General features: G+C 36.7%; 1 protein-coding gene across 1 annotated transcript in view; it reads right to left on the bottom strand.

The window, feature by feature from the left end:
• LOC140633127 (coiled-coil domain-containing protein 144A-like) overlaps window positions 1–14,129 on the bottom strand; it is a 606,261-nt gene that overhangs the window by 203,951 nt on the left and 388,181 nt on the right.

Below are 14,129 nucleotides of genomic sequence, written 5' to 3' on the forward strand. Positions count from 1 at the left end.
CCAGCTCAGCCCCGCGGCTGGGGTCACCTCTTGCTGCAGGGTGGGGGGACTGTGGAGGTGCTGCGGGCTCCAGTCCGGGCTTCTGCAGGGGTGGGGAGAGGCGGGTGGGCACCGAGGGAGGGGCCTCGGGAGCTCCTGGGAGGGAACACGGGGGCGCGTGTGCCACGGGCAGCTTTCCATACACTGAAACTTTTACCTCAACTGAAAAAAAAAAAGATTAAAAAAAAAAAACAAAACAAAACTAAAGGAGACTTTTTTGTAAGGTTCAGCAATTTTCTACGAAAATCTAATGTAAATTTCACTATCTACATGGTAAAGTTCTGCAAGGCAAGGAGACATGGGCTGCTAAGGAAACTTGGTGTTGACTAGGGGAGGATCATTGTCTCTTCTTATACTTTTCATACACACTGCTAGTATGAAAATAGAAACAAAATGGACCAGAGCGATACTTACGGGAGAAAAGAAAAAGACTTGAGAAGTTCTGACATACAAGCAAAAACAAAAACAAAAAATGCCCCTTATAGTTCTAATTTATAACTTTTAGAGTGAAGAACAATGATCTTGCAGAAAAATAAAATCCAAAGGAGCTCAAAGAAAAGGCACAGGAAAAAAAACTACTCTCTCCATAGACATCCTTGATAATGTAACTCATTGAAATTTAATCTTGAATAATCATAGAAAAATACTTTCTTATTAAATACGGATCTTATTCTCAATAGAATTTTCAAATAAGAAAAATATTTTATTTTTTTGTCTTGACTCCATAGTATATACTTTATGTTTTATTATTTATTTCTACTGACCTGAATTTCTCTAATCCAGCAACATAATTATCTACGGCAAAGATTCTTCAAAATACCATGGGTTATTTACCAGATTTTACTTGTCTACAAAAAATATATATTTTCCCCCAGTCAGTGATCAGTGACTCCATAAATGGGAAGGAATGGACTTTTTCTCCATTTCTTGGTTTTATGTCACAGTAACGATGAAACTTTTACCTCAACAACTTCTCATTCCAGTCTTTTACAATCACTTCTGTCGAGGGACTGTGTTTGTTCACTGCCAAACAGTGTCTAAATTATAACTTGAGGACAATATGAAGATGACAATGAAAATCCAGTTTACTAAGAAGAAAACAACTAGATACCCTTCTTTCTACAAGGACTTATTTATGAATATGCACTTAATAAAAAATAAGATGCTCGATAATTAACAAATTTAGGTTTATTCTGCAGTTAGGTTTATAGAAAAGAGCATAAACTGGAAAATAGTCGCTTCATTCCCCATCTTCTATTTTAGGAAGACTTTAAATCTATAATGAAGTTTAAAAATGCCAAATCTCACACACACAAAAAAACACTTTCTTGAAACATTTTTTTCACAATATATGCAGAAAAAGCACAGCCCTAAATAGAAGACCAAGACGCGCATGCACACACACACACACACACACACACACACATCCACATGCTCAATATATTCACAGCAAAAAAACATAAGGGATGGGCAATTCAAGCTTTCTCCCAAAGCATACATGGGATGAAAGAAATTCCTAAATCTCAATGCAGAATAGAACAATTACTACCAGAGGGTAATGAATTAATGAAAACATGAATACAGTTACTACTGGAACTGGCTTCCGAAGCACCAACACACAAACTCATTCAAGACTCTCTTTTAGATCTCAGCTACAGAAATGCCAACCAACATTCCTATATTTAGCAGATATAGTAGTTTGAGGAAAAGCTACAATTAGTATTTTAAGTTTGAAAATGAACATCAGGGATCCCTGGGTGGCGCAGCGGTTTGGCGCCTGCCTTTGGCCCAGGGCGCGGTCCTGGAGACCCGGGATCGAATCCCACGTCGGGCTCCTGGTGCATGGAGCCTGCTTCTCCATCTGCCTGTGTCTCTGCCTCTCTCTCTCTGACTATCATAAATAAATAAAAAAATTTAAAAAAAAGAAAATGAACATCATAAAAATAATAAATCACTCCTTTTTCCTATATTGTTCCACCTGTCTTTGCTTAGCCTTTACTGAATCCAAATGCTAAGTATTGACTTATGTGGTTTTCCTGTGAACAGATAAAGTAGAAAATGAGAAATAGTTTAGATCTCAAAAAAAAAGCACGACTCAAAAGTTTGCAGGCAGAAATAAATTACAGTGATCAAATATATTGTTTGGGAATATTAAAATATCTTTACTGTGTACAGAGTTGTTTATGAAAACTTTGGCTTTCTCATCTACATTATACCATGGAGAATAGAACAAAATAATGTAAAAATGTCCTGTTTACACAACGTAGACTTGAGAAAATGCACCACTGGTGCTATTTGATGTATGAAATCTTCATTTTCCAGTATATGGGTTATTTTCTGGGACTAAATCAAGCTCAGTGTATTTTAGTCTGAGAAAGCTAATATGCTTTCACAAAAATAGAAACTTCTGAAGAGTATCTTCATGACCATGAGAGGATTAAAAGTAAATTTCAAAATGCACTTTAAGCACAGACAAACTAGAACATTTCTATTTTGTTGCTTTGACTGTTTTTTTAACACAGTGACCCTTAAGGGGAAAAAATGGGTGGGGGGCAAGGTGGCAGGAAGATAGGCTTCATAAAATACACTTAGGTTGAATTAAAGTAGTTGTAGTTTAGTATTTTAAATAAGGAAACATTCAATTAAATAATCAAGATTCTCAATAATCTGCAAATTGCTATAACCTCTAGTTTTGAAATCCCCAATTTTTGAAAAAAATTCTTTTTTCGTGCCAAAATTGTGTTAAAACATATGTTTGGTATTCTCTTTCCTAAAAAGTTTGGAGATATTTTAGAAGCACCCAAAACCTAAATCCATGGCAAATTTAATAACTCTTTGGAGGTAAGTAATAGTCTCATCTAAAAGAAAGAGAAATCGAGTTGGGTTACAGATGCTTACAAAAATGAGAAAATTAGGATAAATTTCATTAAAAATATTAAATATCTGAAATTCTAGATTGCCAGTATTCCTTTTAAGGAGGATTTATGTTTATGAATAGAAATCCTCAGGGTGGTATTGTGTTTTTCTCCTCATAGGAAACGCCTGTTTTGTCAAGCAATTAAGGTTCTCTGTGGAGAAACTGATATGTCAGTCAGTCCACCACCAGACTCTCAGCCTAAAATCCATGGGCTTCTCTCCCTTTGCTGCAAAACAAAGACCCCTACTCTTATTCTCCTGAACTCTTTGTCTTTTCCTCAACTCAAGTGTCAGAATTTTTAACACATAGATTCATAAAAATGGGGTAAAAAAACCAATTTCTATAAATAAAACAGATCCACAGTATAACATTAACTCTGCCAAAAAATCAGACAAAGAAATAAAAATAAATACTCTAGAAATTTGGAGCTCATTTGCTAATTTTCTAACTCAATTCACTATGATCGTGGGTCCATAGCCAAATCATGGTCTCCTATCCTCTTTTCAACTATCTTATTAAATGTAATGTGATTAAATAAATAATTACTAAAGGGAAAGGATATTCTTTTTATTTAAAAAAAAGAACATGAAGAATCACATCACCAAGATGGCAACATAGGATATTCCTGACTTCACTCCCCTCCCAAAACAAATGAACAACTATTCAAGAGCAAGACAACATTGAAAGAACCCTAGAACATGATGGTGAGGTACTCCCCACACCTCAGAGGCCAAGACAAACTGCATAGGAAGAGAAGGGGCCACATGCTGGCTGCACTTCTCCCCCCAAATCCAGGCCATTTCAGCACCAATCTGAGGTCTCAACTGAGCCTCCAATTCTTCCAGTGGGAAAAGAGAGCACGGGGGGAATAGCCAGCCCCCCAACTCAGCACTGTGGCTGCTTTGTTTGAACCCCTACTCTGATCTCATGCCTACACAGGGATTGCTGGAAAACTAAAAGGTTCAAACACTGGGATTCTAACTGTGACAAAGAATAGGAGAGAGGCTTGCAACAACTAGCATACGACCTTGGCCGACCAAGTCCATACTTGCAGTGTCCAAGTAATAATACCAACCAGCGGCTTTCCTCATTATCAGAACCAAGATGGATATATACTCTGACCAGGGAATTAGCAGAATATAGATCTTATTTATTCTGATCAAATGAATACTGTTGACCATAGAGCCAAGTTTGCCTAAGCCCAGGAAGGGAACTGAATCACAGCTCCCTTCCTCGACTGTGGAGAGTATCTTCTAGTCCAATTTGACAAGAAGGGCTGGAGAAAACTCCTGAAAGCTTTGTGACCCAATAGCAGTCAAGCTGAGAAGCTGGTAGAATTGAAGTTGCACAGCGGCCCTGTTTGGTCAGGGAACTTGGGGAATGGATCAGCCTGAGTTGAAACAACAAACAAAGAACAATAGCAGCTTTAACTGCTTCTCCCACTGCACCCAGACAGGGAATCTAATTCATAACCCTGCTCATTGTTGAATGCCATCAGTCTATCCAACCAGAGAATCTAACCAAAGCACAAGGAAAGCTCTGTAGCCCATCCAACAGCCCTACCTACAGTGGCATTTGAACAAAGAGCATAGCCTGTGGCTTCCCCAGTCTGCAGAGCAAAACCAGTGGCCTCACCTGACCAAGCAACTCAGTGCAGACACTACACTGATTCGGGTCCACCAACAATGAGCTATACAGACCCTGGTTCTATCTGCTGTCGTGCTAGGGAAGGGAAACTAATTCATAGTCTTATCTACTGCTGAATAGAGTAGCCAGTCCAGACCATCGATGAAGCCTAACCAGATTAGGAGAGAATCCAAGCAATTGTAGAGAAGCCAGGCAACTGCAAAGCCCATCCTATAGCTTTTCTTAGGGAGGGAACCAAGCTGGCAGTCCTATACAACTCTCTCAGTCACTGGAACATCTCCTATCCCTGACCTTAAAGTATGAAGCATGGCCCCATCCAAGAAAAGACCACAATAGCAGACCCCATTTGCCCAAAGAAATTACCAGCAAATGCCCAGAAACTGAAACTGAGCTGAATGGTGAAGAAGTGTCTCTGCCAAAGCAAACTTGTCAAGTATGGAATTGGAGCCCAATTACTTAAATGCACAGATTCCAACATCAGGAATCAAAGATCACAAAAAAAAAAAATCAGGTAAATAGGACACCACCAAAATAAACTCATAAAGATCCAAAAGCTAAACCTTAATAAATGGAGATCTAGGAACTGTCAGAAAGAATTCAAAGTGAACCACCTTTAGGAAGTTAGTGAACTATAAAACACACAAACACAGACACACACAGAAAAGCAAATGAAATTAGGAAAATAATGAATAATAAAAATGAGAACTTTGAAAGAGCAACCATCAAAAACAAATCCAAATATAATTCTTAGATTTGAAAAATAAGTAAACTGAAGAATTCAACAGAAAATGTCAAAAGTAGACTCAACCATGCAGAAGAGGGAATCAGTAACTTGAAAGAGAAGTCATGGAAAATAATCTAGAGGAGCAAAATGAAAAAAGAATGACAGAGTGAAAAATCCTACGGGAATTATAAATCACAATCAAAAGGAATGACATTTGCATTATAGGAATTTCCTGAAGGAGACAAGAAAGGGAGAAAGACCAGTAATGGCTGAAATGTCCCCTAATCTAGGGGAAAAAATGAACATCCAGATTCATCAGGTCCAGAGGACCTCAAATAGGATGAACCTGAATAGGGCTACACTGAGACACATTATAGTCAAACTGCCAAAAGTCAAAGACAAAGAAAGAATTTTAAGAGCAGTGCAGGAAAAAGTTACACACAAGGGAACACCCAAAAGATTATTAACACATTTCTCACAAGAACATTTTAGTCAAAAATCAAAACAAAACATGTTAATCAAGGAATGGGATGACATACTCAAACTATTGGAGGAAAATAACTGTCAACCAAGTATTCTATATTGGCTAAACTGTCCCTTGAAACAAAGCAAGGATAAAGACTTCCCTGAGCAAATAACCAGTAAAGGAGTTCCTTATCACTATATCTACCTTACAAAAGATGCTAATGGAAGTTCTTTAAGTAAAGGAATAATAATTATCACAAAAACATAAAAAGATAGCAAAAATCTCAGTGGTAATGGTAAACATACAGTCATATATTCTGCAATATGGTAACAGGGATAGTTAATTCACTTAAAACTCTAGCTGAAGTTTTAAAAAATGTACTAAAAATAACTATGTTAATCTGTTATTACACAATATAAAAGCGATAACCAAAAAGGAGGAGAGGGAGTAAAAGTGTAAAGGTTATCAATTTTATCAGTTGTATCAGTTTAAAATGAGGTGTTATAAGTTTAAGATATTATATGTAAGCCTCATTGTAATTACTAGGAAAATCCTTTAGTAATTACATAAAACATAGATAGGGACTCAAAGCACAATGATACCAAAAGACATCAAAACACACCCTAAAAAAGTAACAGGTTTAAATAAGAAATAATGGGTGTACAAAATAACCAGAGAATAATGAACAAAATGGCAATAGTAAATCCTTATCTATAAATAATTACTTTAGTTGTAAACAGATTTCTTCAATTAAAAGCCACAAAATGGCTAAATGGATTAAAAACCATACCCAACATTATGGTGCCTAAAAAAGACTCACTTTACCCTCAAAGACACACAGAATAAAGGGATGAAAAAAGACGTTTCAAGCAAATGGCACTAAATTACTGGCACTAAATTTACTTACATTACATGTATTATAAAAATGATATGAGATAAAGAAGGTTATTATATAATGAGAAAATGACCAATGCTTTAATAAGATAATAACAATTGTAAATATTTTGTGCATAACGTTGGAATACCTGAATATATATAAGGCAGAAACTGACAAAGCTCAGAGGAGAAATCAACAGTAATGCAATGGATAGATCATCCAGAGAACCAATCAGGAAACAGTATACCTAAAAAACATTACAGACCAAACAGACCTAACACATACATAGAACATTCTCTTCAACAATGGCAGAACAGATATTTTTATCAAGCAGGCAGGGAATACTTTTTAGAACAGACCATAAACTTTGCCACAAAACAAGTCTTAGCAAACTCAGGAAGACTGAAATTACACCAAATATCTTTTTTGACTACAGTGCATGAAATTAAAAATCAATCCCAACAGGAAAGCTGGAAAACTCATGACCATATGCAAATTAAATAACACTCTCCTTAAAACCATTTGATCAATTGATAGTTAAAGGAGAAATAGGAAAGGTTTTTTTATTTTTTATTTTTTGAGACAAACAAAAATGAAAGTACAACATACCAGAACTTGTGGGCTATAATAAAAGCAATTCTAATTGGAAGTTCACAGCAATAAACATCTACATTAAGAAGCAAAAAAAGATCCTAAATAAGTAACCTAAGTCTCTAAGCCTTAAGGAACCAGAAAAAGTGGAACTGAGTCCAAAATTAGAAGAAATAAAAATGAAAGTAAACATAAATGAAATAGAGAATAGAAAAACAATAGAAAGGAATAGCCAAAGTGGGAGCTGGTTCTTTGAAAAGATAAATAAACCCTTAGGCAAACCCTCATGTACACTAACAAAGAAAAGGCAAAGGACCCAAATCAATAAAATTATAAATGTAAAAAAGCACATTACAAGTGATACTACAGAAATACAAAGATCTTAACAATATACCAATATACTACACAACATAGAATAAATGAAAAAAATTATCTGAAATGTACAACTTACCAAGAATGAATCAGGAAAAATTAGAAAATGCAACTAGACCATCTACTAGTTAGATGATTGAATAAGTAATCAAAAATGCCCCAAGGGGGAATAAACATTGTTAAAATGACCACAGGACGCAAAGCAATCTACAGATTTAATAAAATCTCCATCTACCAACAGCACTTTTCACAGACCTACATAATCCTAAAATTTGTATGGACCCACAAAAAACCCCAAAGAGCCAAAGCAATCTTGAAAAAGAAAAACAGAACTAGAAGAAGCACAATCCCAGATTTCCAGTTATATTGCAAAGCTGTAGTAATGAAAATCATATAGTACTGGCACAAAAATAGGCACATGGATCAAGAACAGAACAGAGGGCCCAGAAATAAGCCTGCAGTTATTAGGTTAATTAATCTACAACAAAGGAGGCAGGAATATGCAATGGGAAAAAGTCTCTTAACTAAAAGGTGCTGGAAAACTGGACATTGAGAGCTTGTTTGGAGGTTCTAGCAGGGGAGCGCAGCTACTCGTATACCCTTGACCAAAGAACGGTCCTCCTCTATCGGGGATGGTCGTCGTCTTCCACCGAGCACGCAGCTTCGGGAGGGACGCACATGGAGCAGTGAGAGAGGAAGGGAACACCCGCCTAGCCAGCCAGATCAGCCGAATCAACCCTGGTGATCAATGGGGTGACAGGTGTCGCAGCCAGATCGCCCTCACATCCAACAGCTACAAGCAAATGAATGAAGTTGGACCTACACCATACACAAAAATAAACTCACAATGGATTAAGGACCTAATTGGGAGACTTGAAACCATAAAAATCCCAGAAGACAACATATCTGATATCAGCCACAGAAACATTTTTCTAGATATGTCTCTAAAGCAAGAGAAATAAGAACAAAAATAAATTATTGCAACTACATCAAAATAAAAACTTGTGCATAGCAAAGGAAACCACCAAGAAAAGACAACCTACTGAATGAGAGAAGATATTTACAAATGACATATCTGATAAGGGATATCCAAAATATATAAAGAACTTCTACACTGAATGCCAAAAAAAACCAATCCAATTTAAAAATGGGCAGAAGACATGAACGAACATTTCTCCAAAGATGATATGCAGATGGCCAACAGACACATGAAAAGATGCTCAACATCACTCACCATCAGGGAAATGCAAATCAAAACTGCAATGAGATATTACCTCACATGGGTCAGAATGGCTAAAATTAACAACACAGGAAACAGATGTTGGCAAGTATATGAAGAAAAAGGAACTTTTGTGCAATAATGGTGGGAATGCAAACTCAAGTGCATCCATTGTGGTAAACAACTTGGGATTTCTCACAAAATTAAATATAGAAGTTCTATATGATCCAGTAATTCCACTGCTGGGTATTTACCCAAAGAATATGAAAACACTAATTTGAAAGATACATGCATTCCTATGTTTGCTGAAATATTATTTTTAATAGCCAAATTATTGAAGCAGTTCAAGCATCCATCAATAGGTGAAAGGATAAGAAGAGGTTGTGGGGATCCCCAGGTGGCTCAGCGGTTTAGCGCCACCTTTGGCCCAGGGCATGATCCTGGGGTCCCGGGACTGAGTACCACATCGGGCTCCCTACATGGGGCCTGCTTCTCCCTCTGCCTGTGTCGCTGTGTCTCTGCTCACCCCCCGTCTCTCTCTCTCTCTCTCTCATAAATAAAATCTTAAAAAAAGAAGAGGTGGTGGACACACACACACACACACACACACACACACAACACTAGCATATTACCCAGCCATAAAGAAAAAAAACAAATCTTGCCATTTGCAACAACATGGAATGATCTTAGAGGGTATAATGCTAAGTGAAATAAGTCAGAGAAAGATAAATCCCATATGATTTCACTCACATGTGGAATTTAAGAAACAAAACAAAAAAGACATACCTAAAACAGACTTTTTTAAAAAATTTATTTATAATAGTCACAGAGAGAGAGAGAGAGAGAGGCAGAGACACAGGCAGAGGGAGAAGCAGGCTCCATGCACCGGGAACCCGACGTGGGACTCGATCCCCAGTCTCCAGGATCGCCCCCTGGGCCAAAGGCAGGCACTAAACCGCTGCGCCACCCAGGGATCCCTAAAACAGACTTTTAAATATAGAAAACAAACTGGTGGTTGACAGAGGGGAGGTAGGTGGGAAGATATGAGCAATGAGTGAAGGGGATTAAGAGTACATTCATTATGATGAGCACTAAGTAATGTATAGAGTTCCTGAATCGCTTTATTGTATGCTTGAAACTAATATAACACTGTATGTTAACTATAGTGGAATTTTTAAAATAAATAATTTTTTAAAGCTGCAACCTCCTTCCCCACATGAGTATCTCCCTATTATCATTACCTGATTAGTTTTTCTCCATACTATAAACATTTTACTTCTTTAATAGCCTACATTCCACTTCTTAAATTTTTTTTAAGATTTTATTTATTTATTCATGAGAGACACACACAGAGAGAGGCAGAAAAACAGGAAGAGAGAGAAGCAGGCTCCATGCAGGAAGCCCAATGTGAGACTCAATCCCAGGACTCCAGGATCACACCCTGAGCCAAAGGCAGATGCTCAACTGCTGAGCCATCCAGGCGTCCCTCCACTTCTTAAATATAAACTCACCTAGGGCAAAGACTTTTTGTCATTTTGATCAGTGCTCATTCCTGGCATATAAAAAGTGCTCAATAAATATATGTTGAGTAAAAAAAAAAAATGTCCCAAAGAAGAAAAGTCCAGCACCCGGTGGATTCACTGTGAATTTTACCAAACATTTAAATTAAGATTTAAAACCAATACTTATCAAATTCTCCATAAAATTAATAATGAAGGAACACTCTCAAACTCATTTTAGGAGGCTAGCATTATCCTGATAACAAAATCAGAAAAGAATGCTACTAGAAAGAAAAGAAAACTACAGGCCAATATCCTAATGATTATAGATGCAAAAATTCTCAACAAAGTACTAACAAAAAATTCAGTAGCCTATGGGGCGCCTGGGTGGCTCAGTCAGTTAAGCATCTGCCTTCAGCTCAGGTCATGATCTCAGGGTTCTGAGAGTGAGCCCTGCATCAGGCTCCTCTGCCCCTCACTTGGTTTGTGCTTTCTCTCTTACTCTCTCAAGTAACATCTTTAAAAAAAATTCAGCGGCCTATCAAAAGAATCATTAAAAGGATAATTGACCATATTCAAGTGGGATTTATCCCTGGGTTGAAAGGATGGTTCAAAATATGGAAATCGATCAATGTGATACATCACATTAATAGAATGAAAGAAAAGAATCCTATGATCATCTCAATAGACACAGAAAAAGCATTTGACAAAATCCAACATTTATGAAAAAACAGTTAACAAATTAGGTATGGAAGTAACATACCTCAATATACTAAAAGCCATATATGCCAAGCCCATAGCTGATATCACACTCAATGGTGAAAAGTTGAAAGCTTTTCTTCCAAGATCAGCAACAAAATAAGGTGCCCACTCTCATCATTCCTATGCAATATAGAAATAAAAGTCCTAGCTAGAGCAATCAGTAACTAGCTAACTAAATAAATGCCATCAGAATTTTTTTTTTTTAATGTATGGTCTCTGTTTGAAGATGATTTGTTTTTATATAAAGAAAATCCTAAAAACTCAACCAAAAGCCTGTTACACCAACCAACAAATGCAATAAAGTTACAGGACACAAAATCAGCATACAAAATTTAAAAGAATTTCTACATAGCAACAGCAGGTTTTCTGAAAAGAAACTTATCCCATTTTGCAATTGCATCAAAAACAGTAACATACTTAGGAATAAGTTTAACTGAGAAAGTGAAAGATATCTACCCTGAAAACTAGAAGGCATTGATAAAAGCAATCCTGGAAGACACAAACTGTGGATTAAAAAAATTAATACTATTAAAATGTCAATACTACCAAAAGCCATCCATAGAGTCAATGAAATCCCTATCAAGATTCCAATGGCTTTTTTTCCCAGAAGGAAACCGCTCCTAAAATTTATATGGAACCAAAAGAGATCTCAAATAGGCAAAGAAATCCCGAGAAAAAAGAACAAAGCAGGAGGCATCAGTCTTCCTGATTTCCACCCATACTATAAAGTTCTAGTTACCAAAACATTATGGTACTGGCACAAAAATGGATAAGGGATCAATAGAAAGGATAGAAACCCAAAAAATAGACCCAAACACATAAAGTCAACAAATATTTGACAGGGAAGACAACAATACTGTATGAAGAAAGGACAATCTGTTCAATAAATGATGCTGGGGTAACTAAATATTCACATGTAAAAGAATGAAATTGGACCCATATCCTACACCACTTATAAATATTAACCAAAAATGGATTAAGATTTAAGTGTGAGACACGAAATTCCAAAAATAAAACATAGGACCAAATTTCCTTGACATGGGTCTTAGGGATCATTTTTTTGCTACAACATCTCATGCAAAAGCAACAAAGTCAAAAATAACTAATGTAGTATGACTACACTAAAAATCTTTTGCACTCTACAGAAACTATCCACAAAGTGAAAAGACTACCTACAAACTGGTAAAAAAAAAAAAAAAAAAAAAAAAAGCATTTATAAACCATTTATCTTCTAAGGGATCACTATACAAAACATAACTCATGAAATTCAATAGCAAAAACCAAATAAGTCCATTAAGAAATGGCAAAGAACATGCATAGACATTTCTCCTAAGAAGATATATAAAGGGTCAACAAGCACATGGGAAAAGACATTCAACAGGGATGCCTGGGTGGTTCAGGGGTTAAGGGTCAGCCCTTGGCTCAGGGCATGATCCCAGGATCCTGGGAATCAGTCCCACATTAGGCTCCCTGCAGGGAGCCTGCTTCTCTCTCTGCCTCTGTGTGTCTCTTATGAATAAAAAAATAAAATCTTAAAAAAAAAGACATTCGACATCACTAGTCATTAGGGAAATGCAAATTAAAGCTACAATATCCCTTCACACCTGTTAGAATTGCTACTATGCAATTGATAAATTATCGAACCCTGCATCTGCAGCTAAGTATGTACTACATGTTGGCTAATTCAATTTAATTTTTTAAAAAAGAAAAAGGGTTGCCTACATGAAGCAAAAAAAGAAAAAGAGTGGGTTCTACCAAAAGAGAACAATTATTGGCATGGCTGTAGAGGAAAGGGAATCCTTGCTGATAGGATTGTAAATTCATGCATCCAATATGGAAAACAGCATGGAGAATCCTAAAAAAAAAAAAAAAAAAAAAAAAAAAAAAAAAAAAAAAAGATCTAGTTAGGATCTAGCAATTCCACCTCTGAGAATATACTGAAGGAAACAAAAACACTAATGCAAAAAGATACCTGCACCCGCATTGTCACAGCAGCAGTATTTATAAAAGCCAAGACATGGAAACAACCTAAGTGTCCATCAGTAAGTTAATGAATAAAGAAGTAGTGGTATGCATACACAGATACACACTTCTCTTCTGAAAAGCTCCTACAGTGTTTGGTTTTGTTAGCAGACAGCACAAGTCAGATACCACAAAACACAGCGTGTAGGAAGCTTCTCCTTTTGGTTCCAGTGCACTTATTGGTTTTCCTTTCCTTTCCTTTTCTTTTCTTTGTTTTTTTTTGTTGTTGTTGTTTTGTTTTTGTTTTTTTTATTTTGGCTTGTTTGCTTTGGCCCTGTGACTGCTAGCAATTTAAAGCAACCCAGTTACAGTCCTCCTTCAGTGAGTTTTACAGGCATCCTGATGAATAAATTCTTCCTTTCCCTACCAGCTACTAACCAAATCTAGGTCACAATATCCCGGCAAATTTTTCTACCTTCCAATGGGTCCCAGTAACACACCCTCTCCAATAAAGTCTAAAACTCATTTTTTGGATGTGGGGGGGGTGCTCTCATCCAAAATGATGCCTCCCTTGGACTGTCTGTCTCAGAACTAGAAGTAGTAAGTTGCCCCTCACATCTGTCATTCCTCTCTTCCTATTGTTCTTTTGTTTCTCGTTGTACATAACTACTCTTTAAAATTACATAGTTATTCTTTTTATTACATTTTCCTTGTTCACATTTCTAGTGTGGTTTCTGTCTCCTGAATGGACACAAACTGTTAAGAAAGTCTATAAAATGAGGCTAGTAATAGTGACTCCTTAGATTGGTTTTCATGATTATAGGAGTTATATGGATAAAGTTCTTTTTTTGATAAGATTTCATTTATTTATTTATTTATTCATGAGAGACATACAGAGAGAGAGGCAGGGACACAGGCAGAAGGAGAAGCAGGCTCCATGTAGGAAGCCCGATGGGGACTCGATCCCAGGACTCCAGGATCATGCCCTATGCTGAAGGCAGGCTCTAAACTGCTGAGCTACCCAGGCATCCCTAGATAAAGTTCTTAAACCATG

Source organism: Canis lupus, chromosome 5 (assembly GCF_048164855.1).
Source record: "Canis lupus baileyi chromosome 5, mCanLup2.hap1, whole genome shotgun sequence".
Lineage (NCBI taxonomy): Eukaryota > Metazoa > Chordata > Mammalia > Carnivora > Canidae > Canis > Canis lupus.